The sequence below is a fragment of the Phyllopteryx taeniolatus genome, chromosome 5 (genome assembly GCF_024500385.1).
Source record: "Phyllopteryx taeniolatus isolate TA_2022b chromosome 5, UOR_Ptae_1.2, whole genome shotgun sequence".
Lineage (NCBI taxonomy): Eukaryota > Metazoa > Chordata > Actinopteri > Syngnathiformes > Syngnathidae > Phyllopteryx > Phyllopteryx taeniolatus.
This window is the reverse complement of record NC_084506.1, coordinates 13,909,350-13,924,363: the sequence shown is the minus strand read 5'-3', so window position 1 is coordinate 13,924,363 and position 15,014 is coordinate 13,909,350. Positions and strand designations below refer to the sequence as shown.

Sequence of the window (15,014 nt, the reverse complement as noted above, 5' to 3'; positions counted from 1 at the left end):
GCGGTGTCCCTTACATGGCTTGTGGAAAATTGCAAACGGGACTTCTTATGTTTTTCTTTCAACTATGGCTTTCTTCTTGCCACGGTTCCATAAAGGCCATATATGTGGAGTGCATAACGAGTAGTTGTCCTCTGGACAGCATCTCCCACCTGACCTGTGGATTTCTGCAGCTCCTCCGGTGTTTTTTTCCACATCCATTGGCATCGTGTATGAAGTCAAATTCACTTAAATGCTGTCATTGTCCAAATACTTTTGAACCTAACTGAATTTTCATGATTTCCAAATTCTTTTGCTGCCCTTTTAAAACCGTTCTGTCGTTGGCCAATTCAGCGTTTAAACTTGAGCGATAACGAATTGCACTTGCAAGAGGACTTTTTTTTGACTCTGCTTTTTTTTGGTGAGTAACTGAGATTGCTCACACTTGACCAATGCCAGCGGTTTGTTTCACTTAACAAAACATGACAAGTGTGAACACAGCTAAAATGTGCCTTTACATGTATTTTTTAGGTTTTTGTTGACACTTATCTTCATTTGTATTTTCCTTTTCTCCCGCTTGAAGACCTTCATTTCTCAGTATTACCTCACATTTCCTCTTTTCACATCATACCTTGCTACACTTTTTACATTCCTTTTTTTCTTCCTAAGACTGTCTCCATTTACTCTGTGGAACTGTAGCGATTCTTACTTATCAGTGATTCGTATTACATATTCTTATCGGCTTAGCGTGTTAATCCTCCTGTATCTCAGTGGAAGTATGGCAAGCCTTCTGAGGCATTTTACAGAGGCTAGAATGATAGACATTTCGTGAAATAAATTGAATATGAGTAGTTTTCTCTTTCAGATGTGTACTATACTGTATGGTACGCCTTCCGTCTAATGCACCTCTCCCTAAATCTGCCTTTTAGCAGACATTTTGCTGATCGAACCCATTAGGCCTCCTCTGAGTATTTCCCTATTTGTCCCCCTTCATGTTCTATTCACCAACTATTCATCTTCACTTAGTCCTCTCATCCCTAATGAAAAGGCCCTGATGAAAACAGACCATAATGTCTTTAAGGACTGAAAAGTTAAAAAGGCCAACAAATTACCTTATGAACAACAGACAGCTGGAAAACTTAAAGGAGACATATTAGGCTTTTTTCACAATTGATAACATGTCGCTGACAGGTTTTTATCGAAATACCCCAAAGATCAAGAAATATACACACCATAGTTCTTGCTGAGGTGAAATCAGCTCATTTTAGGGGTGGATCTGTCTCATGCAGTGAGCCAGCCCTCATCCTGCTCTATAAACTGGGCAAATGGCAAGCCTGCCTGTCATTGAATGACGACCAGTGAGCTGGATCTCACCAGGCGAGTGTGCTGAAATAGGAAATGTTTTCAGACATAGAAAGAAAACAAAAGATGTACTTGGTTGTTTAATTTCACACTTGATTGTTGAATAGGCACTCAAAACACCAAGCTACTGTATTTGTATATAAGACAATAAAATGGCAGTTTTCATAATAGTCGCTTCAAATGCTGCCGCTTTCGAAGACATTTAGGAAAATTCAATTTTTTCAACTGCAGTTTGTTCCCTTTCTGTTCTAGCTTGACTGCATTTTATCATCTTATCCCCCAGCCTGAAGCAACTTCCACCCTACTGGATTTGTAAACAGGTTATGTTTTTTTTTTTTTTTTTAAATCCAGCACAACTACAAAAAATCTGGCAATAGTTGTCACTGGTATAGCACCACATTAGGGTGGCATATTTGTCTCTATAGTCCAGGCAAGCCTGGCTATCAGAACTGTGATTATTGAAACAGTACATGCAAACACACACACAAACACACACATGCGTACATGCACGCATACACACACACACACAAGCTGTCTCTCCTGGAGATGAATAGAATAAAAGTCTGTTTACCAACAAAGGTTGTATACTCCCAAGATCTGTCTTCATTAAAAAAGTTGATTTTGCTGCATTTTAATTTAATGTAGTCACACATCATGCAATTAATATAATTGAGTTATGAAATGGCTTTCTTTGTTCCACATAATTGTTTTCTGTCTTAAGCCTATTAATTTGCTTTATCTAGTCGCCATCATCTATTTTAAAATATGAAAGGATTCCCAGTGTGCATTTGCATTGTGTCAAAGAACAAAATTTGTTGATTTCATGGATCTTTTTAAATTCTTTGGTATGATATCTCATTGCTTTTAAAAGGGTACAATCTAGTATTTGTGTCATGATATTTTTCATTTAGCATCGATCCATCCCCCTTACCATCTTTGTCTCTCTTGACTTAGTGATTCAGCTTGGCAGGAACTTTCTAGCAGACACAGATGGATTTACCATTACTACTCCTTTGGGAGCCTATGCTCACCACACCATAAAACCACATACTCCAACCCGATTAAAGATCATAATTGAACGGGTGGCTCTGCAGTCAGCTGATTCAGCCTGCCATGCATTTCTGCTAATTTCCCGAAGGTGATGTGGTCTGACCTGCAGGCCAAAATATCCAGGTGACATCAGGTGTGATTTGTTGTTGGACTAGTACTCTTGTGGAGAAGAGCATCATCTCTTAGAATAAATGGGTTATGAAGACAGCTTGAAGACAACTAGAAAAAAACAACCCATTATATATATATATATATATATACATTGTACAGCACGTCAAGGCACAAGATTAAGCATTTTTGGAATGCCAGTGCTAAGTAAATATTAGAATAATTTTATAATTGATTTATTCTTTGAGGCATTGTTATTAATCTGTGCAATTGCAATGCCTTGATTTTAGTAAGGTTAACAGAGTCATAGCCAAGGATGCAATTGTACTAAGAATTTCTTAAAGGGTCTCAAATAATACGGTATAAAGGCACTAAATACAGATAATCACTAAAATTTAAAATATCATGAATATACGGGGCCAGTACAGGTTCTGACAGGGCTACCACAAAACCTTGGCTCAGGGTGGCCCAGAAGGGCCACCCATCAAAAAGGCTTAAACCTCAGACCCTGCTTCATTAGAAGAAGAAGAATCTTTACTGTCATGAACATGCATGCAGACAGAATTTGTTCTTTCCATTTTACCCATCACAGTGAACACACACACTTGTTAGTGGAACACACTGGAGCAGAGGGCAACTTAAGCACCAAGTGACCAGTTTGGGGTATCGGTGTCTTGCTCAAGGACACCACAGCCAGTTGTCTGGGAGATGTTGGTGGATAGTCCAGTCAGGGTCTTGAACCTAGGGCCCCACAGTGGCAGGGGATTATCTTAACCATTTGGCCACAGCTGACAGGTTGTCTGCTAGAAAAATTCTTATGCAGACATCTTTTGGAAAAAAATTTTTTTTTTGATGACTGCATAGACCCCCCCCCCCAACCCACCCACCACCCCACCCCCCCATGCCCCCACCCCCATGCCCTCCCACCAACACACAAAATAAAACTACTACTCAGGAATTGTTAAGAGAATTGATAAGGAATTTGGATCGATTAGCAGAATCAACGGCATTGCTATTGATAAAATCTTATCAATTCCCACCCCTAGTGAGGATGTGTTTCAAATGCTAGATGTGATACGGCCTCGAATGCCCCTCCCTTTTAGCAACGTACTGTCAGAGGCAGCGTGGGACAGTCAATATGTGCCGCACATACATAGTGCTGTAGTGCACAGAAAGGACAAGGCTCTCCCATAACATACAAGTCATAATAATATCAGTAAATTTTGATACGATATAAAAAGTTAAGGTAGTACTATTGCGAATGGCAGTTATATTCATTGTCTCTGAGTAATGAGCTCTTAACTAGATGACTCATGAATTATTTACAGTAGAAGCAGTAAAGATCATTTTTGATCAGATAGATTCCATCCAGAGAGTTAAAAAAAAAAAAAAAAAAAAAAGTGAATTTTAGTCTGATTTATTTTATCTTATGCTTTCATTCGCGGTGCATTATTCATGCTGTTCTCCACGGAGAATACTCATGTATGGAATGTAAAGTATACATACAGTATATTGAAGTAGCAATAATTGTATTTTGCCTCTTGTATTTTCAGGACCAGTATTATGTTGGATTGGGTGTTTAAATGAGAATGACTGGAACCCCTCTGAACTGTAATTGACTTGGCAGGTAAGACTTCATTGTTTTAAAGCATGATGCAAGCTGGGAGATACACCTTGGAGAATGTGGAGTGTGGCTTTTCCAATATCCATCCATCCATCCATTTTCTGAGCCGCTTCTCCTCACTAGGGTCGCGGGCGTGCTGGAGCCTATCCCAGCTATCATCGGGCAGGAGGCGGGGTACCCTGAACTGGTCGCCAGCCAATCGCAGGGCACATACAAACAAACAACCATTCGCACTCACAGTCACACCTATGGGCAATTTAGTCGTCAATTAACCTACCATGCATGTTTTTGGGATGTGGGAGGAAACCGGAGTGCCCGGAGAAAACCCACGCAGGCACGGGGAGAACATGCAAACTCCACACAGGCGGGGCCGGGAATCGAACCCCGGACCTCAGAACTGTGAGGCAGACACTCCAACCAGTCGGCCGGCGCTTTTCCAATAAGTAGATTAAAAATGCACACATACTCCTTCTCAGTTTTATCTGGATTCTCTCTGCTAGGGGTGTTTTTTTTTTTGTCTACAACACTCCACAACACTAGGTGGCAATATGCTACCTTTCAGCTTCCACAGCCATGGTACATTTCCAGTTGACCTATTACATCACATCAAAACATGGTAGCTGTGGATTGCTAGCAGCAATAAAATGAATAACTTCACAGCTCTCCTCATCACGTGCATCCTTTCCGCTTTACTTACTCTTTTCCTCATTTCATATAAAATATGTGTAATTTCTTGTGTTATTATAGTTTCTGCAGCCTTTTATCAGGTCAACGTGGACTGCATTTGATCCAAAGACAACATGTTTATGTCATTTCATAACAACACTTAGTAATACATATTAAAGCTCTACAATAATGCAAATAAAAGTAAATATGACTAAATACAGTGCTCAACATGAATGAGTAAAAGTAACCTTTTTAGCTATTTTTTCTATAGAAGTAATAGATTTTGTATTCATCGTGATGCAGATGTAAATGAACAGTTGAATGCTTGGAGAAAGGAAAAAAGAGTGGAACTGAAGAAGCGCAGTGTCAGACAGTGAATGTGGCGCACATAAAGAGTGCTGTATTGCTTGGGATAGGACTGGGTCATATATCACCATCCAAAATAATGCCAGTATTCTTTTTACGAAATCCAAAAATCGAATGATGTGAAACTGCGAGTGACAAGTACATACATACTTACAGTCTGTAAACATGTTCTGTCAATATTGTATCACTATGAAATTAATTGCAAATATAGTTATTATCTGTGGTAGATGGTCAAGGTCAGCAAGGCCTCCTCTGCTGGCCAAAATACTGTACTATCAGAAGCACTGACCTACATTTATAACCTAAATTATAATAATATGCTATTATGTATGTAGTATTTCAATCATTTGAATATACACAATATTTGAAGAGGGGTCAACACCAAATTTTCAGAATCAGAATAATCTTTTTAGGTATTAAAGTATTTAAGTATTTCACAAAACACACAAGGAATTTCTGTCTGGTAGTTGGAGCCACTCTAGTATGGCAACAAACAGCCAATATGGCAAAAGTATGCAGTCATTGAGCAATGAATGTGTACCACTAGTGTGGTGATGCTGATATAATGGCAATTGTGCAAATGATGCAGAGTCCTCAAGCAAGTTAGAGCAATTTAAAGTGACTAATAGTGCAATGATCTGCTACAGTGACGATTGTGCATATGGTGCGGAGAGTTCTCAAACACCTAAGTGGCCAGTAGTAATCAACAACAGTATGCAAATAGTGCAGCGTGATAAAACAGTGAGTGGACGAATAATGTAGAAGTGTCTCAACAGAGATGTGCAAAATTGGCAGCGTGTTACAATGAAATTGTAATTCAACTGTTGAAGAGGTTGATGGCAAGAAGGATGAAGCTGTTGGAACGTCTGCTGGATTTAGTTTGCTTTGTTCCATAGCGCCTACCTGAGGGAAGGAGATGGAAGAGGTGGTGACCAGGATGTGGAGGGTCAAAGAGGATTTTGCATGCCCTTGTCTTAGAACCCCAAAGCAGACTCAACAAAAATAAGGCAATCAAACAGAATTTATTGAACCAAGGAAGCAGGATAAACATGATACACCATGTAAGTAAGTTAACAAGTGAAAAGCAACAACTACAAAAGGTTGATGTGAACAAACATCAGTAAAATACAAAACTGAACTCAAAGAGGTGGAAGGAACAACAGCAGAAGGAAGACACCAACGAGAGAACTATGCCAACAAAATCTCGTCCACACAATAATAGAAACCTATTTTAGCAAACCTGATGTAATTTGGATTAAAAAATGATTAAGTAAGTAAGTAAGCAAGCAAGAAAGTCAATATTTTCTTTCATAGGTCATTATATTCTCAGAGCAGTGAATTGATCGCCTTTTTTCCAAGCAGTTTAACAGTTAACTGTTTGATTGAGTATAAATCAACTAGTCATGCCTGGGGAGTGGGGTGTGGGGGTGATGTGCTAAAGAGGCGACTGTTATTGTCATGCTGGTCACTGTGAGCTGACTTCAATAAATAGGGTACGTGCAGTGTGCATGTGTAAGGGATGCCAGCTCACGCAATGCAAAAGTACTTTACAACTCACTTCTCGAGAGCCTCAACAGTAGTGGCAGCCGGTGAGTTAGCAGTCTACGCTCTTAGCCTGCCTGTTAGCGAACTTGATTCTGATCCTGGGGCATGGTAGTAAAGTAGGTTTGAGACTCAGGCAGGACCATGCCACTGTCACACATACACTCCAATGTAGAATAAGTTCCTAAGTTTTTATGTGAGTGACTTTTGTCCTTCACCTAGCAGGCTCCATTCACGTATCAAAAATGAACAAAGGTTCACATAACTGCAGAAATTCTACATCGACCCGCAAATACTCGTTTAATAAGACTGGTAGGCGCCATTTGCGCACACATTCACAACTAAGGACAATTTAGAGTCTTCAATTAACCGACCATGCATGTTCTTGGGATGTGGGAGGAAACCGGAGTGCCCGGAGAAAACCCACGCAGGCAAGGGGAGAACATGCAAACTCCACACAGATTGAACCCTAGTCCTCAGAACTGTGAGGCAGATGCTCTAACCAGTCCTCCACCGTTTTAATCAGTCATGCAAAATGAGAATCCAATCAAACTCCTTTGATTGTCTAGTAAGCATGTATTGTATTGCTTTGTAATGAAGTGTAATCTCCTCTGGTACTTCAATTTGGATTTGATGATTTATCTCAAATATGAGGAAGAAAATAGGGCAATTGGATTGTGTATTCGAATGAGAGTAATTCATGGTTACAAAAGTGCCTCTTAGTCATATTAATGAAGAATGTTCTCCGAAAATATTTTTCTGCCTTTGTCTAAACCTGCATTTCATACATATCATGACAACTATACTGCAATATTAGTACAAATATTGTTTGAAAAAGTGTAAAATAAGCACATATACATTGCTGACACAATTACACTCGTCATGCACAATCATTTCTGTGCACAGCAATTTTACCTTATCTACTCTTATATTACAAGACAAAATAAATTCCATATCACAGTGTGATCATACAGTGTTTTAACTAAAGCATTCTGATACAATTTTATTTCCTAGTAATCCATTTTTACAATTATGTATTGTATTACAAAAGAATCAATGAACAATGAACATATGTTCATTCAGGAAACCGGAGTAAACAACCGGAAACTGTTAAACTGCTTACAACATACAAGGCCTTCACAAAAAAACTGAAAATGTGGCTAGATAACACCTATAGCTGCCAACACTAAAAGACAAGTATGTTATGATGTTTTTTTTGTTATGATCAAATGATTTGTGGTTTTATTCTCTCTTAATGGTATAGTAAGTCCTTGATTATGTATCCTGTATTATATTGTCTTGTAGATGTCTTTTATAGCTTTTTTACATCATGGCCAGGGGACTACAGATGAAAACTAGCCTTCTGGCTAATTCTGGCTTTTTTAACCATGTGTACTTAATGTGTTTTATGAAATTGCATTGTCCCTTTTCAAATAAACTGATTAATAATAACGCACCTTGCGCACTCGCGCAGCTGCGACCTGCCTGCTAACAGTAGCTTCATTCTGAAGAACGAAATAGTAAATGCAGCAGGTGTACATTGTTTTCTGTGTCCTCTTTCATAGTTATCATACAAGAAGATAAGTATACGACACTCTGGCCTGTTGTTTGAAGCGTTATAATTTATCGTAACATCGGTGCTAATTTTAGTACCATGTCCAAACAGGTCCCTCTGATAGTCAATTTTAATATTACAGTTGATTCACTGTATATTACAGTACACCAACATAGATGTGACTCTGTGATGTGACTATTGCGCAAATGTACACCATGATGACGATGCTCAAACAGTATATTGTGCAGCCCTACTATAGTGCTGCCAACCCATAAAGATTCACTTCCAGAACAATTTGTCCAAATTTGTCAGAATTTCCATATTTTCAAAATTTTGTCAAGAACATTTCAGTGTGACAGTCATAATCGTTAATAAATTATGGCTTCAATATTTGTCATTTTAATGTTTTTCAACCTTGTAATGGTGGACGCAGTTTCAGTCTGAATCAAAGTACTAGTATATGAACATAATCTTTATGTGTGTGGTGTTCTGTGTTGATATTATCGGAGCACACCACACACAATACGACCAAACCTGTTGACTGGATAAACGTTGCTGCTTTGCAGGCCAATCAGCTCAATAAGGAGGAAATAAAACTATTATTTCTATACCATACACTTTTTGTCAGGAGCTGCAATTGTAACTGGGATGACTTGCACCTGCCTCAGAGGTCCTGAAATTAGGAAACACTATATTTTTGGTTAGAATTAGTTACAGTACATACTGTATTATAGTAAGAGCCATACTTGCAAAAAAAATATATATATTTTCATTAGTTATTAAAAGCCAAGCTTGACTTTTCAGATGCTTTGCTGTGCTACTCCTCAGTTGAGCCATTGTTGCGTGGGTGTAACGACTCCTCGATTAAGGACATGTTACGTGCATGGGTCCTCGAACATGTCAGCAGTGGACGAATTTGAAAATGTTCACGTTCACAGATAGAGTGCATGGAGTGTGTCTACATGATTCTATTCCACACCTATTGATTCACTCTTGTGATGCCCAGCCACTCTTTTATATTAAAACCACAGCTGGTATTGATTTTGCTAACCAGGATCTGATGGATTGTGTCTTGGATTACAAATGCACCAAAATTACATTTGATTCATGCAGTTTACTGAAACGGACTCAGTGTTTCGAAACAAACTTTTGCTTATGATATGCTGTTTTTTTTTCCCCCTCCCAGGTTATCACAAGCACAAATTCTATCACAGCTATGTCGACCTTTGCTCGCAACCTCCGAGCGACCTTAGCACACATTTGTAAGGCTCAGTGTGATGCATACTAACCCTGACCTCACTGCAATGCCAGAGTGTGAACAATATTAAGGACTGACACTGTCATCCTTGAAGAGTCGTCAACATCCATTTTCTGGCCACAGCCACTTTGATAGGAAAGATCATTGTATCACTACCACTTGTCAGTTTAGGAGAGGTACACATGCAAAAAAAAATCTATAGATTCAAATGTGCCGATTTAAAATCAGTGACCTGTTATAATACAGTAATATAATAATAAAATAATGTTAACATCTGAAATGTTTGAATGATTATATGTACAAAGTTGTACTCATCTAGGACTTGAAGAACTTTTGGAGCGCAAAGAAAGTACTTTTTAGCAGTGTTGGGCAGTAGCGGGAGCTCTTGTTGCACTACCCCTAGCTTAACTACATTTTAACGACAATCCTTTCAGACAATCAAAACTGCTGAAAGGATTGTCGGTACCCCCCTACCCACCCTTGAGGACTTGCACGCTGCCAGAACTAAGACAAGGGCGTGCAAAATCCTCTCGGACCCTCCCCACCCTGGTCACCGGCTCTTCCAGCTCCTTCCCTCAGGTAGGCGCTACCGATCATTGCAAACTAGAACTAGTAGACATTCCAACAGCTTCTTCCCTCTTGCAATCAACTTCTTAAACAGCTAATTTACAATTCCATTACAACAAGCTGGCAATTTTTTTTTTACTTGAATTCGTTGTCACATTTCTGTGGGGCCAATTATGTATTACTCGTGCACTCACTGTAGTTGTCTCGCCGTGCTGCACTATTTGCATATAGTGGCCACTCATGCCAGAGTAGCATCTGCTCCATTTGCACACTGATTGAGGAGTATCTGTAACATTTGCACAACCATTGTCCCAGATTATCGCACTACTCGTCACTTTAAACCGCATACACTCCTTGAAGTCTCAGTGCCCTTTGCACAATGGTCATTGCACCGGACTATTGCGATATTAGCCATTCGAACTGCTCTAAGTGCTAGAGGACTCTGCATCTTTTTGCACAATTGTTGTTTGTTGTTGTTTTTTGTCAATGTCTTTATGTCTCCAAAGTGTTCTGTAAATTGACTGTCTGTTGTACTAGAGCGGCTCCAACTACCGGAGACAAATTCCTTGTGTGTTTTGGACATACTTGGCAAATAAAGATGATTCTGATGATTCTGATTCTGATTTGTAGCATACTCCCTGTTTACAACATCAAATAGCATTTTAGTAGCAAAGCTTTTTTTGTGATCACAAATCCACAGCATGGTAGCGTTCAGACGCTACCCAGGCACTTGTTAATCTTAATTTTAAAATGGTTTTGCTTTATTTATTATGATATTTTTTTTCACATCCCTCAAGGGGAAATGCAGCTACCACACTGATGTATACTTTGTGCAGCACACCACTCACAGAACTAGCTCACACAAATTCAGGCATACAGGGAGGGATTCAGAGGGAGAACGTATTTGGAGGAAAAAGGATAAAACTGTTGGTGTGTGTGTAAGTGTGTATGTGTGCATGCATGCGTGTGTGAGCATGTGTCTATTTAAATAACTTAGCTATTTTAGCTAGCTACCTTTCTTTTGTGGGTAGGTTCAGTGTAGTTAAGCTACACTTATTGTAGAATGAAGAATTTTCCAAATAGCTTGCCAACACAGCTGTTTTTTAGTGAATAAAGTTGTAGATGTTCACTTATTGATTTTGTCCTGGATGAATTATAAAATCATGGCAGGTCTGTGATCTCAGTGTTCTTGCTTATGATTGTTTAGACAGGGAGCTAAGAAATCATTCAGGCTCATTACTATTGAAGAAGAAGAAAAGTAGCAGAAAGTAGCACAACGTTTGGTCCAAAGGACATAAGATACCTGTATGTGCTACCCATAATCATCACCCACTTTAGTTACAGTCAATCTTTCAACATTACATTCAATATTATGCAGTTAATGTGTGTTAATGAGTCGGAGACAAATGATTTTATCCGGATTAACTACAGTTCCAACTGGGATGTATTGAAACAAGAATTATTCACTATCAAGTTAATTACAAGGAAACTGGTAACTGTCATTGACTGTTTAGTGGTTCACATGCTTGACTTTCATGCAGTCAAGCGTGGGATCGTATTCAACATTTAACATTATGTGACTGTGAGTGTGAATGCTTGCCTGTCTCTTTGTACACTGTGATTGAATGGTGACAAATCCAGGGTATAATCTGTCGTTCTTTGATCGGCTCCATTCCCCAGAACCCTGAACAGAGTAAGCAATTTAAAATGGAAGGCTAGATTGTAGCCACAAACAGCATTGCTGCCTATCACTGATCAATGTACTATATAAACAGACATGAGTTCAAGGACTGTAACCCAAACTATCAAGAATCTTTGTAGAAGGAATGCATTTTACAGGTGGAAAAACAATTTCCCAGGCAATATTGACTTATTTGAGCTGCTGCAGTTTTAACCCTGTCTCCTCGTCCATTCAAAAGTGGACACCTTAAGATTTAGCCATGGTAGCTTCCTATTCCTATTCCTATTATTCAGGGTTGCTGGAGAGGAAGAGGGTCCGTCGGGAAGTCAAATCTCAGATTCAGGAGGAGCAGTGTGGTTTTCGTCCTGGCCGTGGAACAGTGGACCAGCTCTACACCCTCGGCAGGGTCCTCGAGGGTGCATGGGAGTTCTCCCAACCAGTCTACATGTGTTTTGTGGACTTGGAAAAGGCATTCGACCGTGTCCCTCGGGGGGTCCTGTGGGGGGGTGCTTCGGGAGTATGGGGTACCGAACCCCCTGATACGGGCTGTTCGATCCCTGTATGACGGAGTCAGAGTTTGGTCCGCATATCCGGCAGTAAGTCGGACTCCGCTAAGGCTGCCCTTTGTCACCGATTCTGTTCATAACCTTTATGGACAGAATTTCAAGGCGCAGCCGAGGCATAGAGTGGGTCTGGTTTGGTGGCCTCAGTATTGCATCTCTGCTTTTTGCAGATGATTTGGTTCTGTTGGGTTCATAAAGCCGTGATGTCCAACTCTCACTGGAGCGGTTCGCAGCCGAGTGTGAAGCGGCTGGGATGAGAATCAGCACCTGAGTCGGAAAAGGGTGGCGTGCCCTCTCCGGGTCGGGGATGAGATCCTGCCCCAAGTGGAGGAGTTCAAGTATCTTGGGGTCTTGTTCACAAGTGAGGGAAGAATGAAACGGGAGATCGGCAGGCAGATCGGTGCAGTGATGCAGACTTTGTATCAGTCCGTTGTGGTAAAGAAGGAGCTAAGCCAAAAGGCGAAGCTCTCAATTTAACGGTCGATCTACGTTCCTACCCTCACCTATGGTCACGAGCTCTGGGTCGTGACCGAAAGAACGAGATCCCGGATACAAGCACCCGAAATGAGTTTCCCTCCGCAGGGTGTCCGGGCTCTCCCTTAGAGATAGGGTGAGAAGCTCAATCATGCGGGAGGATCTCAGAGTAGAGCCGCTGCTCTTCCACATCGAGAGGAGCCAGATGAGGTGCCTGGGGCATCTGATTCGGATGCCTCCCGGACGCCTTCCCGGGCACGTCCCACCGGGACCCTGGGGACGACCCAGGACATGCTGGAGAGACTACGTCTTTCGGCTGGCCTGGAAACGCCTCGGGATCCCCCCGGATGAGCTGGATGAAGTGGCTGGGGAGAGGGAAGTCTGCCCCCGCGACCCGACCTCGGATAAGCGGTAGAAAATGGATGGATGGATGGATGGCTTCCTATTAAAATCTGAAGAGACTAGAAGCATGCATTAAAAATTGGTCCAATCTCAGGCTGATTCTGTATGCACAAGTGATTTCTACATTTCACACACATTATCCAATGTGATGACAATTTTTAGGCAGATCAAGGTGTTTACAGTAAATGTGGTAATCATGTTAAATAATGTCAAGAAGTGTACAAAATTAAGATCTTGCCAAATAAGTCACTGATGGTGTCACAGTTAATTTGCCTAACTTCTATGCAGACAGTGTGGCTTCAACTCCCACTCAGTGGTGTGGTGGTGTGAGTGTCAAAGGTTCTCTGTGTCTACAGTGTATACAGCATGCGACTTGTGATTTACTGGCAACCAGGTTGTGGTATGCCTTTTGCGCAAAGTGAACTGGGATAGGCTCCAGCTCTTCGAGACCTTGAACAGGATAAACTACAGAAAATGCATTGATAGATTGATAGATAGATGGATACAGAAATCATTGTAGCCCCAGCCCCAAATTGGATTATATCTTAATGCTAATGAGTTGTCCCATTCTCTTTTTGCACAGAGTATGGAATGCATATGCAATACATACATCCATCCATTTTCTGAGCCGCTTATCCTCAGAAGGGTCGCGGGAGTGCTGGAGCCTATCCCAGCTAACATCGGGCAGGAGGCGGGGTACACCCTGAACTGGTTGCCAGTCAATCGCAGGGCACATACAAACAACCATTCGCACTCACACCTACGGGCAATTTAGAGACGTCAATAACATATGCAATACATAAAAATTTAAAAGACGCAGTAGCTAATCTGGAAGGATGTGGGGTTTGGACTCGGAGGATAAAAAGTTCAAGTCCCGCTGCGGACAAAATGTAAAAATGGCAACTCGTTTTTGGGAAAAGTCAGTCGGCCAGTCTGCTTCCTTGCTACTGTCGAGCACGGCACCGTCTCTAACCCACCAACTCAAGAAGTATAGCACTGTTTGTGCGCCTCTTCCACTCTAACACATCTCCTTGCATGCCTGCATGTGTGCAATGTGCAACACAAAATACAGTTTATACTGTCAATACAGCAGAGTGTAAATTGAGGTTCCCCTTGAGGGATTATTATCAGTATAATAAAGATTACTTCAACTATAGTATCCTACAGACAACTGTCATAGTCTAAAAGGTTTTGACGATGTACTCAATTCCATGTTTATTAATGAAATGCATTTTACCATCTTGTTATGAATGAGACACACAAGCTGTGGGTGAAAAGGTGTCAGCCGATAGGGCTGGAGAGCAGCTGCCATTTCGTTTCACTAGACTAGTTAGGACCAATTCAAAATACCAAGTACTTGTCGTGTCTGTTGCACTTCACTGATTAAACAAAACTAAAAGAGCTAGAGCATGGCTGTGCAGTGTGGTATGCTGTTGTGCTATTACTATACAACATAATCTGGCAAAAAGCGGCACGGTGGACGACTGGTTAGAGCGTCAGCCTCACATTTCTGAGGACCCGGGTTCAATCCCCGGCTCCGCCTGTGTGGGGTTTGCATGTTCTCCCCGTCCCTGCGTGGGTTTTCTCCGGGCACTCCGGTTTCCTCCCACATCCCAAAAACATGCATTAATTGGAGACTCTAAATTACCCATAGGCATGACTGTGAGTGCGAATGGTTGTTTGTTTCTATGTGCCCTGTGATTGGCTGGCAACCAGTTCAGGGTGTACCCTGCCTCCTGCCCGATGACAGCGGGGATAGGCTCCAGCACGCCCGCGACCCTAGTGAGGAGAAGCGGCTCAGAAAATGGATCGATGGATGG

The 15,014-nt window shown here is 41.1% G+C and overlaps 1 protein-coding gene across 1 annotated transcript in view; it reads left to right on the top strand.

Moving 5' to 3' along the window:
- lrrc4ca (leucine rich repeat containing 4C, genome duplicate a) overlaps positions 1-15,014 on the top strand; it is a 74,331-nt gene that overhangs the window by 47,347 nt on the left and 11,970 nt on the right. Inside the window, exon 3 of the mRNA XM_061774307.1 lies at positions 4,050-4,123. The gene's annotated coding sequence lies outside the window, so the exon portion shown is untranslated. The remainder of the gene's footprint in view (positions 1-4,049; positions 4,124-15,014) is intronic.